We start from the raw sequence: 3,278 nt of genomic DNA, 5'->3' as shown, positions 1-3,278 counted from the left end.
TCTTCCAGCCTGGTAGCTAACACCTAGGCTGCATTTGTGCCACAAATCTCAGCCTCACAGCATCCCTCCCATTTTCAACTCTTGCTTTCATCCTAATTGTGGAGGATGGAGTGATGGCAGTATCTCCTGGATCCACCCACTGCACCACCCTAGGGACACTGCATTGCTCTGCTGCCTTGCACTATTATTCTGTAACTGGTGATCTCATTTTGAGGGTGACAGAAAACATGGCCATCATAGCACTATGGGTCCCAGAACCAAGGATGTGGCTATGTGAGCCTCCCATGGACAATTTACTTTTATGGTTATCTCTCAATTTCTAAAGTTGAAATCCCTGAATGATTCTCTCTAGGGTTCATGTTGCTAAGTCCCAGAACTAAAAATAAATCTGTAAAATTCCTATACCAGACACTTTGTCTTTGGATTCATTCCACAAGACTCTTTTGAGTTGTGGGATTCTTAATTTCATAGTGATGGATCTTAAAATTTCAGGCTCTGAGCCGTGTTCCCAGTCAAACAAGTTTGAAAATGGTCAATAGCCACGGGGTAGAGAAATGCATCTTTAATCAAGTGTGTCCAGCCTATTTCCAGCTCTTTAAATGGATAAAAATCTTTTTGGCCTGTGTTTCACTTGGGATACCATCAGCACTTGAAAATCATGATGTCAGGACTTGCAAAGTTCCACAAAATGAGGTATGCAAGGAGGACTGTGGATACCTGGCCCAAGATTCCTGGAACCGGTATCCACAAACAAGTTTCACAATCATAGTCCAGGATGCATCAGCATCAGCAAAAGGCTTCTTCTGCGAGGTGGGACCTTCTTCCTAATCTAGGTTTCAAAGGTGACCTCTGATCCGAATCTGTCAGACTCTCTTACATTGGAATGTCTGATGAGCCTTTCATCCTTTCACATTTCTCCTGTGCATAAGCGCTTTTCAATATTTCCACAAGATGTGACTTGTTCTTATGGTGGCCAGGCTTCTTGACTGTAGAGTATCTTCTAAACCTGGGCTTATCAGCTAGAACAGTCTGTTCAGTATCAAGAGACTGAATATGGAGAACAAAATGAAGGAGCTTGTGTAAGTTGAGAGAAGAATTGTTTTCTTGCAGAAGATATGTTCCCATCTCCTTCCCACCAGGCTTTGCATATCCCAGATATCCTAGCACAACCCCAATGCATATGAAACCCTCATGGCTAGACTTGTTTTCCTAACCTAAAATCTAAGTTTTTGACTGAGTTCTCCTATCAGGAGATTTAGAAGCTCTCTGGTGTTAGTCAAGGAGATATGCAAGAGCTGAATGAGAGAGACTGAAGCGGGGGCTTGGTGGGATCACTCTCCACTATGTCTGTCAGGCTCTTTTGCAAAGAGTTAACTTCTGCCATACTGCCTGTCCAGAAGTATCCTAGAAAGCGATAGGCTCTAGCACTCAGAAGTTCTGGTGTTGGATACCTGCCCTTCTGCATTGTCTCATCTGGTGAACAGCATGACATCTTCATGCCTTTGTTCTCCTCTCTACAATGGGGCTAAGAATGGAAACATGCAGTCAGGGATGTCCTCCTGGACACATCAAAAGTCTAATCACTTGTGGTCAGACCATGACTGGTGAGCAGGTGTGCAAGACCTTCAAGAATGGTGTAAGTGACCACAGAGAATATAAAGACCCTGGGTACTCTGAGGGGAGCAAAAGACACAACTACTCCTTCTGGGATCACATGCACAATTATATAAAACATCACCTGTTTTATCCATGTATAGAAGGCAAGCAAAGAGACTTGCACATAGATCCTGCAGCAACCCCCGCAGAAGATTTCCTCTGGAGACTCAAAATCTCAAAGATTAGGATGCAAATATAAACACATCCAGGTATGAAGGTGATGACCACATGGTTCTTCCTCCATAGCTGAAAAAATGTCCACATGTTACTTCTAATGAGTACACACTCTGTACTGTGCACAGCCCCAAATTCATATACCAGAAATTTCATTTTACTTTGCCTGTGTCCTCTCCATTCCCCAGTCTCTTGGGAGCATCATGGAGAAATGGTGAGACAATGCAGATATGCCACTGTCCAGAGAAGTACTCCCGGACCAGGACCTTGGAAAGCACACAGGCAGGATCCAAAAGCCCCAAGAGACTTCAGTAGACTTCCTACCTCCTTTGTACAAATGGGGTGTCCATGAAGAATTTTGGATACTTACTTAATAATCAAAGGTTTGAGATTATCTCCTTACATTTTGATCAAAGGTGCCTGGCATCTGTACATCAGGGACCAGCTGAAACTCATTGTTCCAACGATTGACAGAGTTCCACGATACACCAGGATTGGCTTATCAGAGCACAGAGACGTTATTGCCAGCCGAGGACATTATATTTTCTGGGAAATGAATTTTCAAAGATTGTTAGAAGGTTTACTCATGATGATAAACGTTGGGATGAATGCTGGAGGGATCATATAACACGGTGATATCAAAGGCAAGGATCACAAGGAAGGCACAGAATGGTCTAAAATACAGTATCCATCGAGTATCCTAACTCATCCACCAACCAATATATTGGAACTTAAAACACACTAGACTGCATCTGTGACCAGGACAAAGGTTACTCCAAGTTGAAAAGCTGCGAGAATGTAGTGAGGAGCAATCCAACTAAGTGTCATGCTCCTATCCTGCGCTGTTGTCCAGAGTAGAGCACTGTATGGATAAAGCATGGCCACTGATTCAAGTGGGTACCTGTCCTCCTCACTCTGCACAAGTACTCTGAACTTGGGAAAACCCCACAACTCACTCAGCTTCTATTTAGGGCATATGCCAGTAGATCCCTCATTGCAACATCATCCAGCCTTTATAATCGCCCAGATTGTTGGGGAAGGCTGGTACTGCAGAAAAGGGAGCATGGTATTATCCAAGAGGCAGCAAGCACACATGATAAGAAAGGAAGGTAAAGGGCCAAAGGGTGGCAAACTACAAGAAAAGTTTCATTCATGGCATCTAGTAGTAGCATCTGGCTTTACTAGATGTTTTTGGAAATGCCAAAGGCTATTAGTAGATTTGTCTTTCAGGTCTGGGTAAACCTAAAACATGAAGTAGAATTCTTTGGATTCTACATGGCTAGGCCCTAGCCTAGGCCTTTGAAAAGGATTATTTAGGTTCCCAACTATCAAATGTGTTCTCCAAAGTTTAAGCATCACACATTTGAACACATCACTGAGAATATGACAGGATTTAGCACCTTACTATGTTTCTCTTGACCCACCTCAGTCTCATGTCTATGAGTAAC

At 43.2% G+C, this 3,278-nt stretch overlaps 1 long non-coding RNA gene across 1 annotated transcript; it reads right to left on the bottom strand.

Moving 5' to 3' along the window:
- Positions 1 to 690: 690 nt before the first annotated feature.
- On the bottom strand, positions 691 to 2,423 carry LOC127671251 (uncharacterized). Its single transcript, XR_007974705.1, has 3 exons — positions 2,234 to 2,423; positions 1,739 to 1,902; positions 691 to 1,047 (listed from the first exon to the last, which is right to left on the bottom strand). It is a non-coding gene; the product is annotated as an uncharacterized LOC127671251 (long non-coding RNA).
- Positions 2,424 to 3,278: the final 855 nt, after the last annotated feature.

This window comes from Apodemus sylvaticus, chromosome 20 (assembly GCF_947179515.1).
Source record: "Apodemus sylvaticus chromosome 20, mApoSyl1.1, whole genome shotgun sequence".
Lineage (NCBI taxonomy): Eukaryota > Metazoa > Chordata > Mammalia > Rodentia > Muridae > Apodemus > Apodemus sylvaticus.
Note: the sequence above shows the minus strand (reverse complement) of the source record. Positions and strands in the feature narration are given on the sequence as shown.